At 35.5% G+C, this 13,741-nt stretch overlaps 1 pseudogene; it reads left to right on the forward strand.

Moving 5' to 3' along the window:
- The window catches only part of LOC107665212 (alanine--glyoxylate aminotransferase 2, mitochondrial-like), a 16,660-nt pseudogene extending 3,262 nt beyond the window's left edge, over positions 1-13,398 (forward strand).
- Positions 13,399-13,741: the final 343 nt, after the last annotated feature.

The raw sequence follows: 13,741 nt of genomic DNA on the forward strand, positions 1-13,741 counted from the left end.
AGGTAATGCTCTATTATAAATTCTACAGCCAAACATTAATCCAAATATTTTGAAAGGGTTACAAAAATTAAATAAATGGAAAAAATGTGTGTGTGTGTGTGCATGTGTTTTTAATTAAAAGGGTTTAAATTAGAAATTAAACAATGAATGAAATGAAATCTGTGGATTAAATGCAGATGTTTGCTTTCTCAGCAATTTTCCCATATGTCCATGTTATTGTAAAGCTGTTTGAATTACCAGTGTATATGAATGGTGGCATAGTCCTATAAAATTGCCTTGCCTACCTGTACTAAAATCTGAAAAATAAAAAAAAACAGTTTCTTCTTCTTGTAAATTTCACATATAATCAATGATTCCGTTAAATAGATCAGAACAATGTTTGAAATCGCATCATATGACCCCTTTAAAAAAGAACCACAGAACACATGATCAGAGCTTGTTAACTCTTCACTGTAATTAGTGTTTCTTGAAGGCCAGCATTACAAAGAACATCCTAGCAACATGTGGAAAACCACTCCTAACATCTCAGCAGGCACCCACAAGTTTTGCACAAACAAGCACCACTCACATTTTTTTCAGAAAAAATGTCAAAATCTACTTGTTAACAAATGTCACGTATCATAGATGAATCTCTTTCTCTCTGTTCTCAGGTCACTATCAGGCCAATGACATGTATATTCGTGAGCTCAAAGAGATGTTCGCAACAACCGTTCCCAATCGTATTGCTGCTTTCTTTACGGAACCCATCCAGGTTTGATTAACACCACACCTGACATTGAACTTCAAGTATGAATGGAATCAGATTAAACAAAGGCTATGAAAATATAAACTGAGTACCCTAAAAGATCAGGACTAAATCAGCTGTACTGTAGTCAAGATACATTAAAGACAGTTTCTTGTCCAGTTGCATAAGTGGGTATGACATGTTGAGTAATCTGCATCATTCACCTCTACTTACTTAACTTTATTGTCCTTAAAGGCAATTCTTTATGTAGGCAGCAGTATACATACACATACAGCATATACACTCTTACAAATAAAGATTCTTAATTAGCATCTATGGTTCCATGAAGAAACTTTTCCATCCATGTAACCTTTCTATTGATCAAAATGTTCTTCAGAGAAGGAAAAAATGGTTCTTTTAAAACCTGTTGACTGAAAGGTTCTTTGGGGAACCCAAAAGGTTTCTTCTATGGCATCACTGTGAAAACCCCTTTATGGAACCTTTATTTCTAGGAGTGTAACAAGGGCATTTCAGATGTCATAGAAACGAACTCTGGCAAACATAATCACAGCCATTACCCAGCACTTTGCTGGTAGATGTCATAAGTTAGTAAAAGCGAAAATAACTTGCATTTTCACAGCAGAATGTCAGTATTTTGCTCTATATTGTACAGTCTATTTTCCAGTCCAGGTACAGTCCAGGTATTGGGAGATTGCATTTAATGTTTACAATTATATAAAGATAGATTCTGAGCAGTAATTGCTGTCATTTTCAATCAAGTACATAATTAAACAGGTCATCATGCATGCCTGCCTGTACTGTATGTTATGTCTGCATTATATAGAGAGAGAGAGTATAATTTCCAGCACTGACTAAAAATATTAACTTACAAATATTAACTTGTGGCAAGTTATATCATGATTATTGTTTTTATCTTTCTACAGGGTATTGGTGGGGCTGTTCAGTTCCCAAAAAAATTACCTGAAAGACACCTACCAGCTTGTTCGGGAGAAAGGAGGAATCTGTATAGCAGATGAGGTCTGAAGAATTTGCTTGCAAATCCCATTCTGTACATCAGTGATGCCAAAAACACAGGGTTGGTGTGTCAGATAGTCCCACATTTTCAAAACCAGAGGGTATCACTCTAGTGAAGTAAACAGAAACACCTGTGCTTAACCCCGCCCCCAATTGTAGGTAAATGAACCAGCATGAACTCATGCCAGTGACCCCAGACTGTTTGGGGGTGTTTACATGACAGAGAACCTTTAATGCGTTTTGGCCATTTATTCACACAACAACATGTTTTGGGGCCTGAAAACGCAAAAACAGTTTTTTTTGAAAACGACACTCTTATAGTCTCCGTGTTAACTACAAAAATGCAAATTTGTGAAAACGGTGACATCATGCGCATGCTTATGCGTTTGCGTAGTGTTACTTTACAAAGTGACATCGCCAACTACTGGCCTGGCATGCGTAATACAGCGTTTTATGGCGAATGGGGATCGTTTTAACAATGTTACCGCTTGTATACGAAAAATGCGAAGGAAAAAAATTTTCTGTTTTTAGTACATTGGTTTCGTATAAATGAATCCTTAGACATTTTTACACAAAATTAAATATGCAAAATAACTGTTATTAACTGTTTATTTTTTAGATGATAACTAGATGCTGCTCCCTTAATTAAAATGCAACATGAAATGATCATGTGACAACACTGTGTTTGGTGCATACTGGCCATTATTTAAAAAAATAAAAAAGCATATGAAACAGTATGACGTATGCAACCAATATTGATTAGCCTATTTTGCGGTTTTAATCCAGTTTTGTATAGAAAAAAAATATCTTAACTTTTAGTCAATTAAGGAATCAACAAAGATGTTAAAATCAACTCAAAAACTGAGAAAATTGTAATTTATTTTTAAAAATATTCTTACACAAAAAATACTTTCAAAATGTAATAAAAATTTTTGTTTGTTTTAAGGCTTTGTAATATGCAAATGCTTGCTTGATTACAGAATAAAGTTATTATTTATTGCAGATTTGTTGGTGTTTTTGGTTCTCTTAGGTCCAGACTGGCTTTGGCCGTACGGGAAGCCACTTTTGGGGTTTCCAGGGACATAATGTCCTTCCAGACATGGTTACCATGGCAAAGGGCATAGCAAACGGCTTCCCGATGGGGGCTGTAGTGACCACAGCAGGTGAGGCTAGAGTGAAATTCAGATGAACTTATTATGTGACTTGCTTATTCAAGCTGTCTGTGGCTTTGTAATATTTATTCAGTTTCTGCAAGTGTGTGTTCATAGATTATATTAACTGCATTTAAACCTGGAGGTATTTTAAATGAGTCTTATTCTTCAAAGCTTAATGAGAGACTGTGCTGGAAGAGAATGGTCAAACAGGAAGCAGAATTAATCAGCACTATGAACCCAGTGGTGAGCTTGAATCCAAGTTCCAGCATTGCGCTCAACTGAAATATTCTTAGAACAAAATGAACTACTAATTCTAACTTAAATCTATTTTAAAACTTTTAATAGGCTTACTGTTGTGTTCACGTCAGTGCTTTGTGATTTTGAAAAGCTCTGCTTGAGTACTAGTGTTTCATATACTGTAAGCTCTGCAGCCATTAAATGCAGCCAGATATTCTTTATATAAAAAAAGAATAGTTTGACACACTAGTTCCTAAACAATGTTTGTGTTTGTCATCATACACAAATCTCTATCAAACCCTGTTGATATTACTTTTAGTACCTTCATTGCAGTGCTGTTATTGTTAATTAAACCTAAAACTATTAAAAATAATTTTCATTAATTGAAATAAAGCTGTATAAATAAATATGAAATAAAATATTTTATAAAACAAAATTAAATATTTTATTTAATAAAATTAAATACATTTATGAAATGAGATATAAATATCAGATGAAAAACTTGAAAATTAGAATCGTTACCTTGGGACATAACTGTAATAAAATAAGTTTAATTTTAATAACTAAAATTACCAAAACTTAAATAAAAAAACTATTATTTTAAATAATTTAAATTATTGCTTTTTACTCATTTAAATCATTTTAAAAAATGACAAAAGCAGATCCTTGTCTCATGTCTGGATTTTCAGTCTAAAATAATGAAAACCTATCATAAAAATATTAATTATATTCCTAAAAGTGTTGAAGAAAAAAAACACTATTTACTGCATTTAAAAAAAATCATTTTTACACATATAACAATAGTTTGGAATAACATGAGGGTGAGGAAATTGTGACAAAGTTTGTTAACGTTATGAAATTATTTGTCAACGCGGAAGTAAGCCATTTTCTGTGAATGTGCGAGACTTCCGCCTCATTAGCCGCTGTAGGGAAATATCGAGAAGAATAACAAAGTGCAGTAAACGATAAAACTGTTTGCACTACAAACCAGTATGTTCGTAATTAAGATAATACATTAAAATAACATGGTAAGACACACTTGTTTGCAATATCAAGCAGAAAAACAAGCTGTTTTGTACAGGTAAAAATAGCTGGAAGCGAATGACACCGGAAGCCTCGCACATTAAATTTACAAATGGCCGCGCCCGCTCTTACGGGAATGAGAACGATGTCCCATATTAATTAAGGATGTAACGATGGACCCCGAACCGGTTGAAAATCTATTCAAATATGTGACGATTCAAGTCGGTCGAGATGCTGAATGAATTGTAATGTACAGTTGGGAGTGGGGGTTTATACGAATGATATCTGAGGGGAACTGACTGTCTTCAGAAAAGATTAGATGGTATTTTCTTTTCATCTTACCTCAGTATGATGCTTTTTGTGTTTATAGTGTATAGACGGTTTCAACGGCAATAACATAAACAAACATTACTGCGCATGCGCGCTTTTGTGGCCCTAACTTAGCTTCCGGTAGACTTCCAAATAGAATCAATAACAGCAGCTAAGTAGTCCCTCTAGAGTAGATTATTTTTGATAAGCAAAATATGTTTGCTGCGTAAATCAGACGGACTTACTGAAAATGCAAATTCATTCTCTGCCAGCAGGAGGTGCTTTAAAGCGGGAGAAACAGAGGTTTCCCCAGTAACGGCTGTAAGTTACACAAAGCAGCCCTGAGCTCACAAACGCTGCTTTATCAGGCATATAACATGCAAGATGAAATGAAAATGACATCGAACATTTTCTAAAGATAGTCTTCCTTCAGAAATACAGTGATATAAAAACACCCGCGCCTCGTTTAGATTTTTAAACGTGCAGTACGTGCTCATGTTTATTCAAGAAGCCTTTTGGTGGCGAGCGCCACAAATAAATAAATGTATGGGAAACAAATCCCACAGCACAACCACCTGAGCCCAACTTCAGTCTACTCATCACCTTAACTTTAACTGTGTTTGTAGCCGGCGCCATAGCCAGACTGATAAACAAACACAGAACGGAAGTTAACTTCGGGCCAGGCGCGTGCGCCCGATGAAACCGTCTATATAAGCTCAGCGCTTTGTTTACGGCGGTAACCAAGGAAACGCTGTTGTTCCATAAGCGCCACCTGCTGTCAGTGAGTGAATTTGCATTCTCATACAGCCCATCGGCTGTTATGAAGTTTTAATGTAGCATAATTTTACAAAGCTAAAGTCGGACCATTCTGTTTTTGCTTCAAATGTTGAAATTATAATTTAAATCAAAAACCGCTCATGCTGAAGTGAAGTGAAAGTGACGTGTAGCCAAGTAAAATGCAGTGGTTGCCTCTAAATTGCTCTTCATCATGTGAGAAGCTGAGAAGAGAGTGAATAGAAAGAGTGGGTCAAGTACAAACCTGAGTAGATTAATTTAATTTATGCCATGGTCTGTCTGAATACCCGATTCTGATTGGCTGGCAGGTGTTGATTAAATTCGTTTAACTGCACAGGTAGTTCCAGGTCAGTTTAATCACGTTCTATATTAATGCACTTCCATAAACATTGGTAACCATAGTAACATACACCATGGCGCAGGTAGGCTACTTCACACACGCATCTCTTTGTTGTACAAGTTGTAACTGACGAAACTAACCGTCATTTTTATCGTTCCGGTCAAATATTGCAGCGCAAATATTATTAACATCTTTAATATGTGAATGCTGGCAAATGACCATGGCATAAGCGGGATAATCAACGGCTAGCTGTGCATTAAACGATTTGAATGCACTTCGCTGCGCGTCGGGTGGTTCTTCGCCTCCACGTTGTGCATTCAAATCGTTTAATATGGGAAGCCAAACAACCCAAATGTGGGACGAAACAGCGCGGTATTAAGGTGTTCGCGCCGCGCTGACCTGTCATCGGCGCGGCTCAATGGACCGAGCTGCGCGACCGACTCGACAGCGCAGAGAGGACGTGTTTACTAGCGCCACCGAGCTGACAGCGCGGCGCTGATCAGTTACAACAGCGCAGCGGGAACGTTACTCTTATTCTTCTTCATGTTTTATGGCGGGTGGCATCCAACAAGGTGCATTACCGCCACCTACTATGCGAACGTTACTCTCCGCAGAAGTTCGTGTTTTTTTCCTGCACATAACATAATGAAGATCAGTATTAAGTTATTACATTTCTTTTGCTTACCTTTCTACTACATGTAAACAGTTGTACTTTGAAAAACTGCAAATATAAAATATATAAGACTTTAATAAATTTACAATACCATAGTCCTCTTGAGGAGCACACCCAGCTTCTAGTATATATATATATATTTTATTTTGTACTTAGTTATTATTGTTGTTGTCGTCAAGTTCTACATTCAGCACAATATTGCCCATTTTAAATTTGAACTATTATTAAATAGCCTAGTATATATATATGGGATGTTTGTTGTCTCTAGTAAAGGGACCGTTGTTAATTAACTTTAACATTGCAATTTTATATAATGGATACGGTTTGTAAGACTTTTCTCTACACTCCAAATTAAATAAATAAATACATTTTAATTAATTAAAAAAACTCTTTAAAAATTAGGGACAGTGTATGTAAATTCAATATGATGTATTTTGAATTTTGCACTGCATTGTGTTTTAGGTTTATCGGAAAACACATTAAAATTAACCATGACTTTATTACACTAACCTTTTAACCATACATTTGTAGTTAAACTGTGGGTTAAAAAAAATGACAATCAATCCATGGTTACTGCACTTTTACTATAGTAAAACCATTGTTAATTTCCGTATTTCCATAAGGGAAAATGTATGTCCTGACAGAAAAGTATCAGTACATTTTACTCTTTTTTTTCAAGCTTAATCATATGCTACAGTTACACAAATATCCTTAAATGTAAAATTTGCTTAAATATGCCTTGATGAACGAAACCATTAAATATTTGAATTCTAAGAGGTTAATGGAAGTTTCTGCTGTGAACGTGACTACTAAATATAGGCTATACGTGCTTCAAAGTAGCTAACACTACTGTTTATCCGTTGACAGGTCAGCGCGGTGCGGACACTGTAATACCGCGCTGTTTCGTCCCACATTTGGGTTGTTTGGCTTCCCATAGTTTAATGCACAGCTAGCCGTTGATTATCCCTTACATAATATATAATAATGTCTAAAAATATAAGTGTACCTAATGCCTAAATTAGTCCCAAATGAATAAAACTCCCAATGAAAAGCATCTTGAGTGGGTTGCATGCATATTGATTGTTTCCAGAACTGATATCATGTGATTTGCATTTTTTGCAGAGATTGCCAGGTCATTTGCGAAGGGAGTTCATTTCAACACATTTGGAGGAAACCCATTAGCCTGTGCAGTGGCCTCATCAGTGCTAGACGTAAGTACAGATCATTTTATTTTTACAGTTACATTGGGGTAAACAATAGGGAATGCATAAATGGTAATTTTGAGTGTGATAAATTATAGACTTAAAAAAATGAAATGAAATAAAATGTATGTAAATGTATGTTTGTGAGATAAATTTGTACAAAAATATACATAAAATATCTAATATCATCAATAGTAAATTAAATGTTACTGTGAGATGATACATGATAAACTGAAATAAATAAAAAGATCAAGAGTTAACAAAATAATCTAAAATATCTGGTATCAGTAATAGTGAACACAAAATGTTCTAAGTGACTTAATCGTAAAGTATGAGTGTTATAATAAATTATAAACTAGTACAAAAATATAAATAATAGTATAAAACATACTAGTATAAAATATAACTAAAACAATAAAATATCAACTCCACTTGTTACTTGCTTGTTATGTGTGTACGTTTGTAATAATTGCAGTTTTATTCACTGTATCAAATAATTTATACTAGCTAATAATACTTGAAATTAAATGCTGTTTATTGATTTTAGACAATAAAAGAGGACAAGATGCAGGAGAACAGTGCCGAAGTGGGGACGTAACTGCTGACTGAGTTGGCCAAACTCAGAGACAAGTACGAAATCATCGGTGACGTGAGAGGAAAAGGGCTTCTAATCGGGGTGGAGATGGTCAAAGACAAGGTGAAAGAAGCCAACATTAAAATACATCAAATGTAACTTTCATTCATATTATACTACTGATACTCATCAGCCAATACAACAAATCTGTGATTTTATGACCTCATTTCCATCACAGGATAAAAAAATAGAAAAGGTAATTGCAACATTTTATCTCACAATTTTTTTCTTGCAAGTTTGAATCTACAGATGGCAATTCTGACATTTTTTCCCCGAAAAACTGAGTTTACATCTAACAATTCTGTTTTTTTGTGTTCCCATCACAGTTTATATCTCACATTTTGGACTTTTTTCCAAACATTTTGAGTTTACATCTCATAATTCTGTTTTACTGCCTCAAAATAAAAAAAAGGTAATTGTGACTTTTTTTCTTACAATTGCGAGTTTATCTCGAGCAATTCTGACATTTTTTCTTAGAATGATGAGCAAAAACGTCAGATTTGTGAGATATAAACTCAAAATTGCTAGAATTGTAAGATAAAAAGTTACCTTTTTTATTTATTTATTTGTCTTGCGGCAGAAATAAATTTCCATAATGTCCTGCTGTCACAATACACTATGGAGGAACGAGGAGACGCTGGAGAATACTTTAACAAGACTTTAATTTCAAGAACCAAGGGAGACGAACTCAGGAAGACGTTTAACAGCGGACAGAGAACTTGGGACTGGGAACACTATTTATACACACAGGAGGAGGGGATGACGAGACACACCTGGGAGCAATGAAACACTAATCGGGAGGAACAGGAAACTAACCAAATAAGGGAATGGGAAGGCACATGGGGAGCAATGGAACAGAGTCTGACACCTGCTGTACATGATTTTGATTAATAATTTGCAAGAATACAAATAATTATTCATATCTTGATAAGATTTCTTAATGTGTTACCATGTCTTAAACAGCATTGGCTGAAATCATTTTATTTGCTATAGAAACTAATGCCGAATTCACACTGCATGATTTTCAAAGTCGCCGGATCACTGTTGTTTTCACACTGAACGACTATCTGGGGTAGCATTCAGTTGCTGCTGTGTTCACATTGCACGATGGATTGGCGACAGGAGGTTACACACTGCATGACTTTACAATAGGAAGAATCGCCGACAACTTTGTCTGGTCCGCAAACTACGTTTCACAGCCAAACCCATGTGATTAGTAATAAGGAGATAACTCCTCCCTGAACTTCCCGCTACCCTGTATCTTGCTCTTTCATGGGCTGTGAACTGCAGTGTAAACTCGGCATAACCTATATTTCTGCCAAATGTCAGTAAGAATCCATAAGTACAACCTCTCCACCTTACAATAGCAACAGTGCATTTAGTTGTCAGCTGAAGGATCGTGTAACTCTGAGTAACGACATTTCGATCCACCTGAACTAATGTCTTGAATACACAAAGACATCTGGCAGTGCATTTGTCTGTGCGTGGCGCTTTAATGATGGAAACTGCCTCTCATCAAGCACAGTAACATTGCTTTTACCTTTCCAATATACAGTGGCCCTTTAAAATAATCACATTTTGTTGCTTTGCAGTCTGAAATGAAGACGGACACAGTTTTTGTTTTATCCAGAGTATTTACTCAGTGCAACTTATAATATCCAAGTGAAAGATATAACACCAACATGTCAAAAAAAAAAAAAAAAACAGAATGGCCACTATTCTTTGCAGAACTGCTCAAGTTCAGTTAAATTTGATTGTGAGCGTTTGTGGACTACAGTCTTCAAGTCATTCCACAGATTTTCAGTGGGGTTTAAATCTGGGCTCTGACTAGGCCATGCAAGGACATTCACCTTTTTCTCCTTCAACCACTGTGTAGTCAAGTTTTGCTGTGTGCTTTGGGTCATTATCATGTTGGAAGGTAAACCTTCTTCCCATTGACAACTTTCTGGCAGAGGGAAGCAGATTTTCCTCAAGAATTTGATGGTATTTTGCCCCATCCATTTTTTCCTTCTATCCTGACAAGTGCTCCAGTCCCTGCTGCTGAGAAACACCCCCATAACAGGATATTACCAGCGCCATGCTTTACTGTAGGAATGCTGTAATTTGGATGGTGAGCTGTATTGGATTTCCACCAGACATATCGTTTGGTGTTGAGGCCAAATAATTAATCTCATCTGCCTCAGAATCTTCAAGGTGTGTTTTGGCAAAGCTCAGTCATCACTGCATGTGGCCTTTCTTGAGGAGTGGCTTTTTTCTTGCAACCCTCCCATACAAGCCACATTTGTGAAGAATTTGTAATATTGTGGTCACATGCACACAATGACCACACTTTGTCATAAATTCCTGCACCTGCTTCAGAGTTACTGTAGGCCTCTTGGTTGCCTCTCTGACCAGTTTCCTCCTGGCTCTTTCATCCAGTTTGGAGTGACGTCCTGATCCAAGGAGGGTCTTCACTGTACTTCTAGGCATTGATAAAGCCTTTGAATTTTTTTTGTATCCATCTCCTGACTTGTGTCTGTCCACAACTTTATCCCGGAGATCTTTTGACAGTGCCTTGCCACCCATAGTTGATTGTTTGCTTCAGTTGCACTACCAAGGACTGAAATGCTCCAGGAAAGCTGTTTTCATGCTGAGCAAACATCGAAATAACTACAGCTGATCACGGTTGAAAGTCAAATGGCTTTGTGTGCCATTGAGAAGGCGATTACACCTGACTACACCCGATTTGAGTTTACAAATAATTTTTAGGAGGGGGGTGATCGTTTTTCCAACTCCGTGATTCAGTTTTTTTATTTTTTTCTTACATTTTTATTTTTTTTGGTGTTATAGCTTTCACTTGGATGTTATAAGTTGCACTGAGTAAATACAGCTGGCAAAAAACAGAAAAAAAATCAGGAAACCCATAAAAAAAGTTTTTGAACTTAAAGACTTACTTCTGTTTTAAAAGTCTAAATATGTTCCGTTTTGTGAATATTAAGCCCAATGACACCTCAGGCTTTTGCACGGTTCAGAAATCATCGTGAAAATTCTCATGCGTTGTGGTTGTGCATCCACTTCATTAAACTTTATTTGCCGAGCAGTCATGGTTTCTTGACCTTGAGTTATGAGAAGAGTCACGAGTAGGAGTTACTTTAGCTCCAGATGGAATAGTTAATGATTCTGAGTGTTTTTTGTGAGTGTATGTCATTTTCCTCACAGGAAATGAGCTGGAAGACGTGTTGGCCATTAACTAGAGCAGAGAGCAATGAGACGTGTATGAACATTCTCAGAACACACTCCGCTCTCTGCTGGAGCTAAAAACGCCCACTGTACATCACTTACCTATGGCTGTTTATACTGGAAACTCTTCAAGGATGTGTCTAGAAAAATCAGACGCACACAAAGTACACTTCAGTGACCTTTCAGCAGATTTCACTGTGATTAGACCGGAAATTCACAGAGTCAGTTGAACTGAAAAACCATGCTCCAACAGCATACCTGAAATCGTTCTCCTAAAACCCACTGACAGCTCTCTCAAACCCATGTGTAGGCCAGCAGGGACCCGCTCCCTTCTGAGGCCATGGCTGAGATCTTCGAGGACACTAAAGACATGGGCGTACTGATCGGAAAAGGGGGGCTGTATGGACAGGTAGGCGAGGGCTATCTGAAAGGTCATGTGTAAAGTGATTCTTGCAGAGGTGGAATATGAATGCATAGGGTGTGTGGGGATGTTGTGCAATGGAAAAGGTATTTCAGGGATTCACTTCAGTCCTGTAGTGGCATGGACGCTCAATGCCTCAGGAATTCTGCTTGTCTGAACTCATGGAAATAGTCACAGTAAGCACTGAATGTACACTTAAAGGAACGGATAAAGATTGTTTTTTTTAATGAATAATTATTTTGTTAACAATTACAATTAGATGTATTTATAATTTGTACAGAATACATAAGACTTTAAACTTAAATTCATATTAGTTTATATTAGTAAATATACAATTCATATTAGTAAATATAAAAAATCTATTTAAAATTTTTTAACAGTACAAGTAAAAAAAAACTACAGTAAAATATACACATTTTATTTATAAATGTTTTATTTATATAAATTTAGAAACCTTTAATACATTTTTATTACCATTCTACCAATATCTAATTTTTTATATTTTAGTAATATAAAATGTTTTAAATGTATATAAATATATATGCGTGTGTGTCAGTGTGAGAAAAACTACAGTAAAATATAAACATTTTATAATTTATATATTTTTTTACATTTATTAAAACACTAAAATTTAATAAATGTTTACATTTTAATTTACTTTTATGTTTACATTAACATTAGATTTATAAACAGTATATTTTAAACTTAAATTGTATAAATATAAAAAAAAATCTATTCAAATATTTTTAAACAGTATAAAAAAACTACAGTAAATATATATTTTTTAATGTATTCAAAAATATAAAAACGCAATACATTTTTATTTACTTTCTTTTAGTATATTTTAGTAACATAAAATACCGTATAATGAGAGATTTCAGAATTTCACTAGGTGCTTTTTTTTTTAGGTTGATTTGGCAAAATTATGCAGTTTGGTGGCTAAATCTGATATTTTTGTAACATGTCTTTTTAAGAATGTATATTTAAAGCTCATATTTAAATCTTTGAATCTTTGTCTGCTCATCCTACTTTTTCCTCAAATGTTTTTTCCCTCTCACCTGTTCTTTTCCAGACTTTCAGGATCAAGCCTCCTATGTGCATAACTAAAGACGACGCAGACTTCTTCCTCGCTGTATTCAACCAAGCAGTGCACAACTACATGGAGAGAAGATAAGACATGCAGAACATGATGAAGACACATTGGCTCATATTTCATCTGGAGAGTTATACATTACATAACAGGTCTGGGCAGTTCATCTAAAGACCACCAAAGGCAACTAACACAATTTCACACTCACATTCCTTAAGGAGCACAATATGTCAAGAGCGGTTCTTATTGGAGCCCCTCTCACTTCAGTATCTGTTTGAGTACACTATATATACTTCAGAAATCTAGCACCTTCACATCTAAGATCAGATCTTTCCGGAAGTTTCAGGAACTGGGACTAGTTTTACTCTCAAATCATTTAGGAAACTATCTTATCGAACACTTTAATTAAAAGAAGTGTTATAGATCTAGTTAGTTATAAATCATAGATAGTTATAAATCAAAAATTACACAACCAAGATGTTTCCCTGAATATCAATATCAACATGATTGCAATGTGACACTGATTTTATACAATAGTACGGTAGTTCAATAAACAAGAAGTTAAAATTAACAATTGAAAATCGTTCCAATCAAAGCCACAGCAGAGCTGTTGTGTGTCTCCGAGTCAATGATTCAGTATCCCATTCATAAAGACAGTCACTTGCCTTGTTTCTGAATGAATCAGCCGTTTGAATGAATCGGTTGAATGAATGACTCAATGACTCACTCATTAAAACGGTAATTTGCCGCCCACTACTGGTGGTTTGGCCATATTTAAAAGTATCACTGCATTTTTCACAACATACAGGTTTAAAACAATATGTAAAACATTAATCTTATACAATTATGTATGCATTTGAAATGCATTTGCGGTGTAAATGCATT

Source organism: Sinocyclocheilus anshuiensis, unplaced genomic scaffold (assembly GCF_001515605.1).
Source record: "Sinocyclocheilus anshuiensis isolate Anshui unplaced genomic scaffold, SAMN03320099.WGS_v1.1 scaffold587, whole genome shotgun sequence".
NCBI classification, from domain to species: Eukaryota; Metazoa; Chordata; class Actinopteri; order Cypriniformes; family Cyprinidae; genus Sinocyclocheilus; species Sinocyclocheilus anshuiensis.